We start from the raw sequence: 16,808 nt of genomic DNA on the forward strand, positions 1-16,808 counted from the left end.
ACCTCAAATTCGTTTTGAATAATATAATGCAATCACTTATAGTGAATCAATACCCAAAAGAAAAGGGAGTTATAAGGGGGTTGCAATTCCTTTATATTGTCACATTTCTCGCATTATCTGAAAATAAGTGAGCAAGAGATTACAAAATTTGTAACAAAACAAAACGAGATCCTGCTTGGGACCATATGTTCCAAGGCAAAAAGTAAGGATACAAAAATAAAAAAAAATAAAAAAAAAAGTAAAAATAAGAAAAATCCCGCTTGGAGATTCTTCCATTCCAAGGCAAAAATTAAGGACACAAAAAAAAATAATAAAAATCCCGCTTGGAGATTCTTTCATTCCAAGGCAAAAGTTAGGGACTTGAGAGAAAATAGTCAACTGTAAATTCCAAAAAGGGACGGTCGACGACAGATAATGCCGAAAATGTTTGAATACAAAATAAGTCATTGCCATGTTATTCACACCGAATTTTGGGTCCAGTCGTTGAAATCGAGATCTATTTCCATACCGGTCATTAGCACATTAGAACTGCATTTCTCATTCTATGTGCTGCTATTTCTCATGCATACATGCAGGACCTACTTTAACTCAGATGTTTATATCTATCAGTCAGAATTGATCCTTCCCGGAAGATCACCTCGAGAGTTTGGCACCGGCGCCCTGGTCAACATTTGGTCAGAGTATCCCAATCCCCGAGCCTGCTCTGTTTAGTCCTGTGATTCATTCAAGTTCTTCGGATTCAATTTTTGATTCATATTTGGTTGGGATGGCTGATAACACTGTGAATGAGACGGGTTTCTCTCCAGCCCAGATAAGGACCATTTCTGAAATAATAGCTGCTGCCCTTGCTCAAGATAGAGCCTAGAACCAAGTGCCGCCTACTTCAAGTAATCAGCCTATAGTGGAGGGAAGAGAGGCTTCAGACCACACCTTGGGTAGTCAAGCATCAGCTGATAATGCTAGTCCGGCTGATAATGAGCTGATTAAGCAAATAGCAGAACTAAAGGACAAGGTGGAGAGGATATCTGTTTCGAAAGAAAAAGATCCAGTCATCAATTTTCATGTGACAGAGTATGTCTTGAAGCCCACAAATTCTACTTCTTCGAAGCATACCCTGTTCGCGGAGAATGATGACCCGAGGTCCCATTTGTCGGAGTCCATCCATGTTGCTCAGATGAACCAATACGGCGAAGAGGATGTGTTGGAAGCATTTCCTCAGACATCGTGCAAGAACTATAGGAAAAGATATGACGGCCTGGAACTGGGGATACGGAGGGCTGGATTGAATTTTGAAGAACTGTACAACAAAAAGAAAAAGACGAGCCGAGGGTTTGGTAACTACCGGTCTTCCAGCAGTAATCATAACAGAAATGTTGGTCATGCAGCTACAAACCAATTAGGGAGTAGCAATACAGTTAGAGCTATTAAGGAGAAAAAGAAAAGGGAATTCACAAATTTGGGCATGCCTTTAAGCGCAGTCATGAGATCTTGCATTGAGAATGGCGTATTGTCAAAGTTGCCAATTAATCCATCTAAGCCTATTCAGGGTAGGTTTGCTGATCAAGACTGTGAATATCATCAGTGTAAAGGTCATTCTACTGATAATTGTCTCAAGCTCCGACATGATATCCAAGATTTGATAGATAGCGGGAAGATCACCAAGCCTCCTGAGCATAATAAGCCGGCGCCCGGAAACCATTAAAGTTAGCTGATGGGCGAATTGAACAAGCTCTTAATCTTTCTTTTTGTTTTTCTGAATATTGCTTTAAGAACAATTTGAATGAACTTCATTTACTATTTCAATCAATGGGAATGAATTTTGATTACTTGTTTTCTTACTTCTCCTGATTGTTATGTTCATGGCATTGATTATACCACACGCATATTTGGCATAAATGCATTGCATCATTTTGCATTTAACCTAAGCACCGCCCAAAATCTCAAAGAATAATCGAAATCGGATTAGACTTTAAGCTTGAGCTCAAAAACGATCTCCAAGAATGTCTATAGTTATGCTGATATACCGGGGGATCAATAAGCCGATTACAGGACATGTCGTCCCTACCGATTCAAATATCAAGCCAGTAAAGCGAAAAAGGAGACGGGTCAAACTAGAAGTGGCAAAACAAGATGAAGGCTGTGATTCAGAAAGAGCTAGATGCAAGTTTCTGGGAAGGTAATGCATTACCCTGAATGGGCAGCGAATATAGTCCCTATGCTCAAGAAAGATGGGAAACTAACAGCCCGTGTCGACCAAAGCCTTGCCCAAAGATGATCTCCCTCTTCCACATATGGATGTCCCGAGTGTCAGTACTGTAGGAATGACATGTTATTTGTTACAAAAAAAAAATCAAATAAAAAAAAAAGGAGAGAGAATGATTGTTTCTACAGTAAGCGGGTACATCCAAGGACTTTGAAAAATGGAGATTCAGTGCTTATCAGACTGTTAGACCACGAATCCCAGAGTCACCCTAGAGGGAAATTCAGACCCAATTGGCATGGACCATTCAAAATCCAGAAGCTGTCGGATAAGGGTGCCGCTGAATTGGTCACTTCGGAAGGGAAGCCTGTCAATCGGATTGTCAGTCAGGATCAAATGAAGAGATTCAATGTCTGAAATGATGATTTCGATTAAAAAAAAAAAAAAAAAAAAAGAAAGAAAAGAAAGGGCTAAGTTGAAAACCCGAAAGGGCGGCCTAGGCAAAAGTTAGAGCATAATAAAAAAATAATAATAATAAATGATAATAATAAAAATAAAGAGTTTCGAGATTAACGCATGGTGCTTAGTTTAAATGCGAAATCTATGCCATGCATTTGTGACATGCTTGCAACTGGTTGCTCAATGTCATCAACCTGATTAGAAGGAGAATAGGCAAATGAGTAGTTAGAATGAATAACCATTGTATTGAAATAATTTCTCTTCACTTCTGTATAATGTTGAAAGAATTAAGTGCAATAAAGAGCTTGATTCTCAAATTCTTCTTCCCTTTTGTTTCTGGGGCATGATCGTCGATTACAAGACATTCCTCTCTGCCTATATGGTCAGCATTTGCTCATTTGTGTTGAAGATGTGTAGCTGTCGGTCCTGCCCGGGTATTGGATTCTCTTAGACAGCGATCAGAAGGTCAAGTGCCATTTTCTCGGCGATTTCCTTGGAAAGATCAATAAAACCACGGATAAAACCTTAGTACTCATGTAGGTTCATGCATACATAAAGAAGTTGCATATGTTGTTTTTGTTTGATCTGTGCAGGTAATAAATAGTCATACCATTCTTGTTCTCCCCAAGCGTAAGCTTCTGTATTTATATCAAATAATTCATTTTTATGAGCATTTCTTTATTAACCCAAGGGCAGGAGGCCCGAATAACTAACACGACAAATAATTTCGAAAGAAAAGCTTTGTTGTCTGGTGTTATCCATGTGTGCAGGAATTAATAAAGGCAGAATCAGCAAATTCATTGATTCAAAGAAAGCAGATACATTAAATAGGAGTTCAAAGCTCGAGCTCAAAAGAAGACAGAGAAAGCAATAACAACATTTATTTCAGTAAGGGCTACCATCAGACACCGATCCTTGAAGAACTTAACATCATCATGGGGTAAAAAACCAGTTCACATACTCAGGTGTCACAGTGTCCTGCATCACTCGTTCACCCAGGTACCTGGTGTTTCGGCTTCGCCAGCGGTTAGCTAAATTGGTTAGCAGATGCAGTGTCATTAGACCACTCTCGAAGTTATGGATTCTAGGGACACGCTGTATCATTCCATATTGACGGCTGATCCTGTCGGGAAAATAGGTCATGGAACGGTCTAGACTAGTGTACAGCACATAATTGAGATTCATGCTTCCAATAGTGACCAGCCTGATCCTCCACCAGGGACAAGTCCACCGAATTGTCGGGTTATCCCCAAAGTCGAAATGTCCTCGAGTCCGAAACTGAAAGTTGGCAGGACCGTAGGTTGGAATTAAACGAGCTGGGACCGGAAGAAGTAGGCTTAACTTGTCTAGAGCCCAGGCTTGCAGCAACATTGGACAACCACGATGATGAACATTGAAGTTGGTGATGTGAAGGGCAATATCCCTGACCCAGCACATCGTTTCTCCCATGATCATCATGAATACGGTACGATGATACAGTTGCATGTCACGAAAAACTGTCAAAAGACGGAAGTCTCCAACTCCGGGTTGACGGTTCTTCATGGCATACACATTCAACAGCAAGAAGCAACAAGCTTGAATCCAAGAGGGATCTAGATCCATGGCCAGAACCTTACTCAGAAAAGGCTCTAAAGGAAGACCTTGATCCGTGTTTATGCCGTCAGGAAGGTAAATTAGGCATAGGGCTGCAATTTCGGCTAGATCATATCTGGGTCCTGGGGGCAAAGCCGGAGTTTCATCTTGTTCAGGATGATGATCCATCACGGCACACATCTCCTCATAGGTCGGAGTTATTTCAGCGTCTTCAAACCGGAAAACCATGGTGTTAGGGTTGAAGTGCGTAACGAGCCAAGACAAGAAGCCATGGTTGGGTTTTAGGTCTTTGAAATATTTCAACCAAGCGAGTTGGTCCATAGGGGGAATCTGCCATAAGTCGTCAGGGATGGATTGGACGAAGGATGAAACTTGGTTCCTGAAAGCCATGGAAAAGGATTATCTAAGGAATGGATTTGTTTTGAATGCTGGGTGTGAAGAGGCCGTAACAGGAAGCCTTCATTTATAGAAGTGTAAAGGGTTTCATGAACGAAGCACCATCATTATCAGACCTGATATTTACCGTCAATACTGGTTGGAAGAGCATTTATGCATAGGTCGCTCCAGTTGGTGGACCTTTATGCATGCATTAATAAGAAGGACAATTTGTACAATAAGGAAGTTGAGCCTTTATGATCGCATTAACCGAGAAAGGATAGTTGAGCCATTACGTCCGCATTCACCGAGTGGACCGCCGTGTCAGGTAAGTACTACGATCCACTTCTGTTTCTAATTGATTTTTGTCGTGTTTCACTTTAAGTTCCTTATTTAGTCTTTTATTTCATTTCATTCCATTTATTCATTTACAATAAATTGGTTGGTTGATCACTAACGAGGTAGACCACTCTTGTGAATAAGTGGGACCCTGCTATTTTGTGTTTTTGTGTTTATATTTTGTTTTTGCAGGAATAAAATCTCACAAGTTGTAAGAAATACACATATAAACGATACTGTAATAAAAGCAAATATAATGTAAAAATGTAAAATAATGTCATAAAATTAATAAAATTGTACATATAATCCTACAAACTACAAAAATGTTTCAAAAATGGTCAAAAAAATAGGAGCCTGGCTAGCGACGCCTCCGGCTCGGACCAGCAGCTGCCTGAGGGGGTGGAGATAGCGGTGCGTCATCGGATGAGGAACCATCATCATTCTCTCCGGAGAAGTCTAGCGGAATCCCCTCCACCTCTAACCTTGTCCGAAGTCGATCCACGTCCAGCTGGAATCGGGTAACGGCGCTGGATTGGTGAGACTGCTGCCTCCGTAACCTCCTAATCTCCAAATCCTGTAAGAGCAGAAATATGTAAGAAGGGTATGCAGACAAAAGAAGAAAAAAGTAATGCATATGAGATACATACCCTCTCGTTGCGGTCAGCGTAGAGTCGAGCGATGTAAGATCGGGCGAAGCCGAACCGCTGGCACACCTCCTGATACTTCTGAGCAGGTACCTGCAAGCACAGAAAAGAACATTTGGTGCAATTGCTAAATGAAATGGTTAGAAGAAACTTACTTATAAGTAAGCGCTGGGCCCAAGCCCACCTCTCTAAGTCCAAAAGAAGGAGGGGCCCATCACACTCGTTAAGCCCACAAGGCCCAAATGGTCCGTTTAAAGCCCATAGTGACCCGTTCAAGCAATTTGACGTCGATATGCAGTTCGTACACTTCAGCGATTTTGTCTACTCACCGCACAGGGGGGAGAAGCATCAAATTGCCCAAATTACCCTCATGTAAGTTTTCTCTCAAACACTGCATCAGGCAGGGTATACTTGAAAATTCAGGCTTAAAATTCTTCTGGCCTAAAATTTTTACTAAATTTTTGCAAACCTTTCAAACCAAATTTTGACAATAAACATTGAAGGTCTGCCTAAGAAGATGATACTTTTGGTCCTAAGTCGGAATTCCGGACTGGGGGCAAAAGTATAATCTTTTGCCCTAATGCAAACTTTTGAAATTTATAATTAATGCATGGGAGCATATGATGTCCCAACATTCTTCTAACAAAAAGGCAAGGTCTGTTTGTACACAGATATTGCTCTTTTTCTGTTGAACAATTTTTCAGGTCAACCAGTGATGGTCTCTCGAAGCCGTTAGGCCCCACCAAGCAGTGATGATGTATTGCGAAGCTGTTTGGGTTCTTTTCTCGATTAGTGATGATGTATTGCGAAGCTGATCGAGTCAATCCTTTTCCAGATTAGTGATGATGTATTGCGAAGCTGATCAGGACAATCTCAATGACCAACCAGTGATGGTCTCTCGAAGCCGTTAGGCCCCACCAAGCAGTGATGATGTATTGCGAAGCTGTTTGGGTTCTTTTCTCGATTAGTGATGATGTATTGCGAAGCTGATCGAGTCAATCCTTTTCCAGATTAGTGATGATGTATTGCGAAGCTGATCAGGACAATCTCAAATCCCACCAAGCCGTGATGGTGTATTGCGAAGCTGCTTGGACCTTTTCTTGATTGGTGATGGTGTGTTGCAAAGCTGATCAAGACAATCTCTATTCAAATCCTCTAAAGCCGATCAAACTGAGCTGAGGAGGTGGAAAACAAAGCCGATCAAACTGAGCTTTGGAATCCTTAATCGAGTCAATGATGGTGTATTTCAAAGTTGACTCAAATCCTGATTAGTGATGGTGTGTTGCGAAGCTGATCAAGACAATCTCTATTCAAATCCTCTAAAGCCGATCAAACTGAGCTGAGGAGGTGGACAACAAAGCCGATCAAACTGAGCTTTGGAATCCTTAATCGAGTCAACGATGGTGTATTTCGAAGTTGACTCAAATCCTGATTAGTGATGGTGTATTGCGAAGCTGATCAGGACAATTTCAGTGACCGAACAGTGATGGTGTATTACGAAGCTGTTTGGGTTCTCTTCCCGGTCAATGATGGTGTATTGTGAAGTTGGCCAAGGCATTCAAATCCTTCAGGCCGATCAAACCGAGCCTCGGAGGTGTCTTCAAAGCCGATCAAACCGAGTTTTGAAGTCATTCACATACCCGACTGGAGCCAACAAAGCCGACCAAACCGAGCTGAGTAGGTGGCCAGATGATCAAGTCAATCCAACATCTTTCAAGCCGATCAAACCGGGCTTTGAGGATGGTTGCCAGACTGAAGGCGCATCAGTAGACCACTTTAACATTAATCATTTATACAATTAATGATAAAGTGGGGGGGCAAACTATTGACGCGTGTTTTTTATGCCCCGCCTGATCCAATGATGATACAAGGATGTGAAATGAATGGGTTAATGTCATCTAGAAGTCTTTTAATCCAAGGATAAATCAAACCAATTTTAAGTTTTTGGTTGGGTCAGTCGTGTCACCCAACTGTCAGTCGTGTCACCCCACTGCCAGTCGTGTCACCCCACTGCCAGTCGCGTCACCCAACTGCCAGTCGTGCACCCCACTGCCAGTCATGTCACCCCACTGCCAGTCGCGTCACCCAACTGCCAGTCGCGTCACCCAACTGCCAGTCGTGCACCCCACTGCCAGTCGCGTCACCCAACTGCCAGTCGCGTCACCCCACTGCCAGTCGCGTCACCCAACTGCCAGTCGCGTCACGCGACTGCCAGTCGCGTCACCCCACTGCCAGTCGCGTCACCCCACTGTGAAAATGAGCTGCGTAACGCAGCTACAGTAGCGTGACGCAGCTGTGTCGTGACCTACCCTATAAATACATCTCTTTCTCACAATTTTGAAAAAAGAAAAAAGAGACAGAACAAAAAAAAAGAAGAGGAACACGATTTTGAAACCCTAAAAAACACACTATAAAGAAACCACAATTAAATCCTTGAAAAAAAAGGCTTCTGGAAATCTTAGCTATCATTTGTGAAGAGATTTGATCCATTTGCAAGCATCAATCTGAGGATTAGGTAATTTCCTTAACATTCTTTGTATTTTTTTTATATATTTTTGTGATTTTAGTAATATTTTTGTGGTTTTAGTAATCTAAGTTTCTTTAAATTATATTCTGTTCATATTTAGCCATTTTATATGTCTTTAAATTGTATTTAAGTAAGAAATAATGTAAATAAAACATTTAAAAATGAATTCTGGGCTAGGACAGTGCATCACGCAACTGTTCCTGGATGAACAGCTGCGTCACGCAACTTGTGAACCCCTCCCTAAATATCAAATGCGTGAGATGCATGTGACTAAGGAAGAAATGCACGTGATGTGTGAGTCGCCACCTTGTTTAATTGTTTTAGGGTAAACTAGGAAAAAACCCTAAGTGACTCCGATTTAAATTAACCTAATTACTAGATTAATTATCCCAATGTCTAAGGCATGGTGTGCAAACCCGAGATGGATCCCGAGACTATGTCATGCTGATGAACTAACCATGAATGAATGCTTTACAAGGTGAATGATGTGTTTAAGGTGATTTCGACTTGCCGCTCGGGGTTAAATCCCAAACGTGCCTACGTACTTCCGTTTGAATGGAAGATCAAAGTCAACGTAGTTCGATGGGCCTCTTTTAGAGGGCTTTGAATGGGGATGCTTTATGCATGAGTGTGTGTATGCTTTGTGCATTTTGTTTAGGCATTGTGCCAAAGAATTGATTGTTTTAGGCATTTTGCCAAAAAGTGTTGATTGGACTTATTTGTGTGCCAGAAAAAAATGTTGATTGGACTTATTTGTTTGCCAAAAAAAAATGAATTAAGGCTTTTAGCCAAAACATTTTGTGATTTAGGCAATTTAATTGCCGAAAAATTGATTTTAAAGACTTTTAGCCAAAATGTGTTGATTTGAAAGCTTTTAGCAAAAAGTGCCGATTTAGGCAAGATGTTGCCAAAATTGATTGATGATTTATTTAGGCGACTGTCGCCAAAATTGAATGATTTAAGGCTTTAAAGCCAAAAAGATTGATTTAGTTTTAAGGCATTTTGCCAAAACTTTGATTTAAGCGTTTTATCGCTAAAAAAAAAAAACTGATCTTACTTATTGGCAATTTGTTTACCAAAAGTAATTAATCAAACTGCAATGTAGGCAATTTAATGCCAAAAGAACGTGAATAATTTAGGCTACTTAGTCACAATTATTGATGAACTGGACTTAAGCCGAAAATTGTTCGAAATAAAGGCGATCATACCATAGCCATTGATAGACTAAATATTTTAAGCCAATATTGTCGGATTTAAGCTTTTAATACCACGATTATTAATTAACCGGGCATTTAGCTTAATCATACTTTAATTGAGGCAATTTACTTGCCTATATGATGACATGAATGCATTTATGCAGTTGTAGAATTAAAAGGAGTAGAAGAGAAGCATGCATGAAGTGCTAAAATTAAATAGGCAGAGTTTTGTTTACGTACCTGATTTAATCGTCGACCGCTTCTTAACTCCAGGTTAAGCTCCTCGTTAAGGGAATTAATTTTAATTTAATTTTAAATGACCAAGTATCACAACAATAAAATAAAATTAAAATTAAAAAATGCAAGAAAGCAGTAAAGAATCGCAAAGAGCGTAGGGAGAAGGAGCGTCCGTCAACACAGACTGAGTGCCTCAAAACGGAGCCCCAGAGCCGTCTTTTATAGAGAAAAAACGCACCCCGGGCGCGCCTGCCCGCCCTCAAGGGCGGGCATGCGCGCCTGGGCTGGGCGGGCGTGTCCGCCCAGGCTGGGCGGGCGTGCCCGCCCATGCTGGGCGGGCATGTCCGCCCAGGTTGGGCGGGCGTGCCTGCCTTTGCAGGGCGGGTGCGTCCGTCCTTGAGGGTGGGCATGCCCACCCCCGCGGGCGGACATGCGTGCCCCTTTTTTTTCTTTCCGGAGGCTTTTTCGGGAGTCCCGGACTTCCAAAAAATATTCCGAGACCAGTTTCGTGATCTTCGTAATTTTTCGGACATTTCAAGTACCATATTGGCACACTTCCGGTGAACTTTTTGAATGACCTCTGGTCCGACCGGGCTGTTTGCGGTCCGAAAGAAATGGCTCTTTGAGCCTCAAAATTTAGGTATTCACACAACTGTTCATCCAAGAACAGTTGCGTCACGCAACTGTTCCTGGAAGAACAGTTGTGTCACGCAACTGTTCACTGTTCATCCAAGAACAGTTGCGTCACGCGACTGTTCACTGTTCATCCAAGAACAGTTGCGTCACGCGACTCTGCACTATTCACGGTTCACTATTCACTGTTCATTATTCACGGCTCATGAAGAACAGTCGTGTCACGCGACTGTTCATCCAAGAACAGTTGCGTCACGCGACTGTTCATCGATTTTTCCAGAAAAATAAAAAAAGAAATAAAAAAATAATAATAAATTTTATACGAAAATAAAATCTAATTTCTTCAATAAATTTGAAAATGCCCAATTATGAACAGATCACAGTTTAAATAAACTTAGAATACTAAAATGTAATTTTATGTGTTTATTTATATGAATTTTGCAATTTATATTTAAATGAAAAATAAAATTAAGTTTGTTGATTTATTTATATTTAAGATTAATTTGCATGTTGATTAACAATTTGCATTTCTAGTGTTAAATAATAAATATGCATGATTTTGGGTTTATGGGTTGGATTTAAATCGGGTAGAATGTATTTTAGGTTCGGTTTGTTGCCCGCCTTGAACCATAAGGCAAGAGCGGGTCATTTATTTATTTGATTTAAGATTTTCGATTCGGTTTGTTGCCCGCCTTTAACCATAAGGCAAGAGCGGGTCTTTTTATTTATTTGGTTTGATCGTTTTGATTTAATTGTTTTGATTTGAATAATTGCTATGTGATAATTAGATTTGATTGGGACGATTAATTAATTTTCCATATAGGAACTCAGTTCGATTTAATCGGGTTGGGGTTTAATTAAATAAATTGGCTTTTCTAAAATAAAATAAAATTAGAAATTGAAGGTTAAAAGAGGCCGGTTTTTCCGGGCGTCGGCTTCCAACGGGCCGACGTACCCAATTCCCTTACTCAGAACCTCCTTGGTTCGCTTGACCAGTTTTCTAAATATTTTGGCCTTGAATAAAAAATGGGTTAAATGGAGTCATTTAATAAAATAAAAATCGGAAACGGTCCCATTGCCGAAATAATGGGTGGCGACTCAAATGTTTTATAAGACCGATTTATCGGCATCGCATATCCAAAAAGATTTTTATCACCTTTTTCAAAACAATAATAATAATAAATAAATTGATGTTTTCGAATCCTTTTCCGGGGTGGGATTTCGACGAAAACAATGACAGATGGGTAGACGTGCTAGAAATGTAGTTAATCAAGAGGAAAGGGAAAAAGGGAATTAAAATAATGAGAATGTGGTTAGAAACCCTCGGGAGGGAACACATTAATGATGGGACTCCAACAAGCCATAGCTGCTATGAATATAATATGTTAGTGCAATAACAACAGTTCTTTCAGGCTTATGCACCTCATGCACAGCAACGATAGATGCCTCAGCCCATACTCGCTCCAACACTATAGCCACACCAGTAGGCTCCACCTCTAGTTGGTCCGAGGACAGCTAATGACACCATTTATGAAAAATTCATTAGTATAAGTTGCTTAAATTCACAAGGATCGAGGATGCTCATTCCTTCTTAGCCAAATTAGAGAGTTTTGTGTTGAGCTGGGTTGTGATGATGAGAGGACTAGTGTATTTACAAGCCATAGGATGGAGGATATAATGGAGATTTGGTTCATAGATTATATTTAGCATTCTATCACAGGGACAACTTGGCAGTAGCTTTCTACTCTCTTTATGAACCGATTTGTACTAGAAGGAAATAAGAGAGTGAGGATGAGAGAGATTGAGTCACCGTTGTAGGAGGGTATGTCTATTCATGAGTATTCCATCAGATTTATAGAATTGAGCAGATAAGGTCTGGGATCCATTCCAGATGAGGGTGCTAAGATATACAGGTTCATTAGTGGGCTGAATTCGATATATGCTAACCAATGTCAACAAAGGGAGCAGGATTTCATATTGTAATTTGTTCATGCTGGAATATTGAGACTAAATACATTTCTGATGGGGTGATCTCAAGCAAGAAACGTCGCAGGATTGCAACTCCATCTAGGAGTTTTGTACTAGGTATGAGTGGATCTTTTGCTATGGGTATACAATTTTGGGCTCTCAATTCTCGGTGAGAGGAATCTTGGTAGAAAGAAGGGTAAGAAGAAATGTAACAGACTGATTTTTTTTAGTGTCGGTAATAGTGATTTACCGATCTGTGAATAGTACCATCGGTCCGGAACTTGGTATTATTTTAGTCCGGAAAAATTACTATGCATAGTTAATATTTTATTTACTATTTTTGGAGCATGTTTGCATGATTTAGGTGGGTAGAAAATATTTAATGAATATTTTTGGAGAGTTTATGTATTGAATGCATAATATTTCTAGTGTGGTATATTAAGAAATAAATGAGGAATTATTTTAGTGGAGTTAATTTAATTAATTGGTGGAGTTAAATAAGAAGTAGAAGAGAATTATTTGAGGAATATTTAGAGCCATTGGATGAGATTACTTAGGACTTGATCTTAGCCACACATTTGCATGATTTTAGGAAGTCAAATTTGACTTTGGCACTTAAAGTAAACACCACAACACTTATTTCTTTCTTCTCTTCTCCTTATCCACGCCATCTCCATCTTCTTCCTCTTTCTTTCATTTCTTCATTTTCTTACCTCCAAATTTACCACCAAACTACCTAATTAAATCATAGATTAGTACTTAATTCTTAAGAATTAAGAAGTAGAAGTTGAGTTTGGTGATTAAAACCAAAGAGAAGTGAAGTTACCATTGAAGCAAGTAAGTTGTGGTTTTTGAGTTTTGTGAATTGTTAAGTAGAATTCATGGTTTAGACATGTTATTGATGCATTAAATCATGCTCCAACTATTTCTTTTGTTAAGTTTTGCTTGTAATGTTGATTTTTCATGCTTTGAAGAGGTTGGAGAACCATCCTCAAAGGGGAAAGAGAAAGCCAAGGAGTAAGGCTTTCCAAGCTTTTTCAAGCTTGTTAATAAGGTTAGTGCAATTATACTTTCACTTGTTTAAGTTGTTTTTACATGGTTAGGCTTTTGAATGAATTTTGGGAATTTTGTATGTATTGGTTAACTTGCTGAATTCATGTTAGATATGTTCTGCCGTGAGATTGGAACTCATTTTCGACCCCTTTATACTCCCCATCTGTTTCTGACTTCTTCATGAAAGTTGCAGCTCTATTTCTTAGCTTTCCAAAACATATTTTTATGTCTAATTCCAGTACTTGTAGCTCAACTTATGATTTAAATACCAAAACTGGTTCTGTTATGGTGTCTTACCAGTATATCCGAAATCATTGTCCATTTTGACCACACAAATGGCCAAATAACGTCTTATGTTCTTCATAAAAGTTATAGATTTACTTCTTATCTTTCCAACCCATCCTCTTGTGTCCAAATTGGAGATACATAGCTCAATTTATGGCTCAAACACCCAAACTGACTCTGTTGTGTCGAGCCACATGCATTACTAAATTGAGTGCCCATTTTGACCACTATAATGATAAGATTAGGTTCTGAGTTCTTCATAAAAGTTGTTTCCCTGTGTCTTGAGAATTCTCTCGTTTTTGATTGGTTTCATTTGAGTGTTTGGTGAAGTAGGAATTCAAGAAACATTGGACTTGGTTCTGCTGAATCAGGTCTGATCTATTGGTCTGTGTTCTGAGCTTTTGTTTGCTATCTTACTCTGTGATCTGGGCTGTGGTCCCTTCTGAACATTTGTATCATTTTGTCTTAGATTTCTAATGAATCTGATTTCATGCAATTTGGAGACCCATAACTCAATTTATGTGTTAAAAACCCAGCAGAGGTCAAGTTTATGGAAATGCTGAAAAGTTCTTGATTTATGTACTTTTCTACTATATTAAGTATATATACATTTATAGTGTTTTGAGTAAAACTTTTGAACTGATGAGTACTAAATGAAGAGGTTTTGAGTTATAATTATTGCTTTTGTGAAAGAATGTTTTTGATTTGGGCTCTACTATGCATGATTGAAACGTGGTATGATGAGATGGATTTTCTTATTGTGAAGCTATGATCATATGCTAGGGTTATCAGCCCTTATAAATAGGCGGACGCGCTTATTGTGTGATGGGGTGGTGCTTTCATAGGCCACGGTGGTGCTTTCATAGGCCACGACTGTGTGATGGGGGTGGTGCTTTCATAGGCCACGGTGGTGCTTTCATAGGCCATGAGTATGTAATGGGGGTGGCGCTAATATAGGCCACGATCAAATCTGCTTATGTTCATTCTGCATGAGTATGAGCCTTAACGAAAAATGAAATTTTGTTGTTGCTATAAAAGAATGAAGACATATTTGTATTTATAATCTTCTCATTTCTTTCAAAGTATTTGAATTAAATGAATGCGATTTCGGTATTTATATAGTTGAGTAATTTAAGTTTTGCCTTGGCTTTTATTGTTAATTTAATTGTTGGTTATTTAGCACCACTGAGTCTTCCACTCAGCGCGTTGATTTTTTATCACGCGCAGGTTAAGAGCGGAGAGTGTTCTTAAAGACCAGAGGACAAGCATCAGAGTAGAGATCACATTTTGGGTAGGATATTTTGTAAATGGTGATTTTTGGCATGTATGTAAAGATTGTATTATGGAGGTTGTATATAATAAGTTTATAATGTATTAAGAGTTATGATTATTGAAGGAAATAACATCTTATTATATTTTTGGTGTATGATGATTATATATTCCTTGAAAAGAATGTGTTTAGACTATGATGCGTATGTTGATGGATATTTAGAAGTGCTTGTGGTATGTTATGTTGAATTGGAGTTTTGGGGTTTGGAGAAAATTGGAAGTGTGTATATTTTCTTTGTGTGGCAAGTTAATTTTTAGGGGAAACTCTTGCGAAATTTTCGTAGGAATTTCCTTAAATATTATTTTCGTTAACAAAAAAAAAAAAAGAAAAAAAAAAACAAAACAAAACGTTAATTACTTGCCTCCTTATGAAAATTTAACCACTTCTAATTTGTGATCTAGCTTTAATAAGTGACATAAGACGGTGCTCCGGCACCGATTGTGGCATCCGCCGTCTGGTTCTCCGGGATTGGCCGGCGGGTGTTACAAGAAATTTGGAGAGAGTAGGGGGTATCCATACTGGTAACTCTAGCAGTGGGTACAACTTTGGTTTTAACGCGACAGATCTAGTGGGATAGCCTGTCATAGATATGGAAACATTTACAAGGGGCGTGTAATTTTGATGCTAATACCTGCTACAGATGTCACTAGACTAGGCATTATGCTAGAGATTGCCCACTTCTTAAGCCATGATCGATGTCATCTCAGTCTTCTAACTATAAATACATGTAAATTATATGCCATATAAAACACATTTACATGGTTGATATTGACCTAAAAAATTCAAATTTATCAATCTGAAGAACCAAAAAAAATTGAAGAACTTGCCAAAAACACATCAATGCATGAATAAATACTTAAATGCTCTGAAACCAATGTTATATTAAGAATAATCAAACATATTAATTCATATTTTGCCCAAGAAATCACTAACCTCTTGTAGATACCTATGCATACTTGAAGCAAAATCCTCTTTTTTTTTTTTTATTTTGAACACTAGGTTTAAGTGATTTTACAAGAAAATCACCAATGATCCACAACCCAATTCAATTAATTATGTTTGATTGCTATCAAAGAGATTATTTTGAGTGATCCTTTTATTTTTTTTCTTCTTCTATGTCGTAAAGAGAGTGTGTTTCTTTTTGTTTTATGTAATATTTTCCAAAAAACAAAAATTGACTTATAGTTTTTTTTAAGATAATGAGAAGTTATATTCCCTCAAAATAACTTCATTATCTCAATAATTATATTATTATATTTTTATGAATATGGTTCGGGTTGATCCGTCATGAGCGCTCTGACTCAATCCAATTTCTAACACTGTTATATTAAAGGGGTTCGGTAATGGGGCATCCATGGGTATCCTATCCATTATTAATAAAAAAATATATTTTAAATAAGTTTTAAATTTAAATAGTTTAAGATTCGCAAGTACACTACTCTTTTAAGGGGTACTTGAAATGGATTTTGGACGAGTACGAATAACTAAAATTTAAACGAGCTTGAATACAGGTATTTAAATGGGTTTAGAATAGATATGGATAGTAAAATTTTAAACGGATACGGTAAAATTAGTTTAAAATTCTTTAGTATTCGCGCCCTGCTTCTATCCTTAAATTGGACTAACTTAAAAAAGAATACTATGTCCTTCAGAAAGTATATCGATAAGGCTTAAATTGCAGCCATCCACATCTGGATGGTAATACGATCCATCAATCATCAAAATACTCTCTTGTATAAAAAACCATCAAAAGAAATTTTACTTTATTTTCTCCCATTTATTTTCATTCATTTTGTTATTTATATTTAGTTATTAATTTCTTTTGTTATGTCCTCTTATTTACCGCACTTCAATTTATGCTCTTTAATTTAATTCTTTTTAATCTACACACTTTAATTTAATTTCTACCTTTTAATTTTTGCTCTAATTTCACTAAACTCACCAACTAATTCATTTCACCTAATAATTT

General features: G+C 38.5%; 1 long non-coding RNA gene across 1 annotated transcript; it reads left to right on the forward strand.

The window, feature by feature from the left end:
• The first annotated feature begins 12,521 nt into the window (after positions 1 to 12,521).
• Positions 12,522 to 14,975, forward strand: LOC149495653 (uncharacterized). Its single transcript, XR_016321410.1, has 3 exons — positions 12,522 to 13,008; positions 13,146 to 13,225; positions 14,737 to 14,975. It is a non-coding gene; the product is annotated as an uncharacterized LOC149495653 (long non-coding RNA).
• The last annotated feature ends 1,833 nt before the right edge of the window (positions 14,976 to 16,808 follow it).

The sequence above is a fragment of the Jatropha curcas genome, chromosome 6 (assembly GCF_041381405.1).
Source record: "Jatropha curcas cultivar XTBG-Jc1 chromosome 6, XTBG_Jcur_1.0, whole genome shotgun sequence".
Taxonomy (NCBI): domain Eukaryota; kingdom Viridiplantae; phylum Streptophyta; class Magnoliopsida; order Malpighiales; family Euphorbiaceae; genus Jatropha; species Jatropha curcas.